A 286-nucleotide genomic window follows, 5' to 3' on the forward strand; every position below is an offset into this window, starting at 1 on the left:
AGCATCTGGCTGGCGTTCAACGCCAGAAATATGCTGCATCTGGGCGTTGAATGCCCAGAACAAGCATCAATTCGGCGTTTAAATGCCAGAATTTCATGCAAAGGCATTTTACATGCCTAATGGGTGCAGGGATGCAAATCCTTGACACTTCAGGATCTGTGGACCCCACAGGATCCCCACCTACCTCCACTCACTCTCTTCCCTTTTCTCAATGTTCATCCTCTCTTCCCAATAAACACTCTTCCCCAAAACTCTTCACCAATCACCTCAATTTCTCTTCCCTATC

The sequence above is a fragment of the Arachis ipaensis genome, chromosome B09 (genome assembly GCF_000816755.2).
Source record: "Arachis ipaensis cultivar K30076 chromosome B09, Araip1.1, whole genome shotgun sequence".
Lineage (NCBI taxonomy): Eukaryota > Viridiplantae > Streptophyta > Magnoliopsida > Fabales > Fabaceae > Arachis > Arachis ipaensis.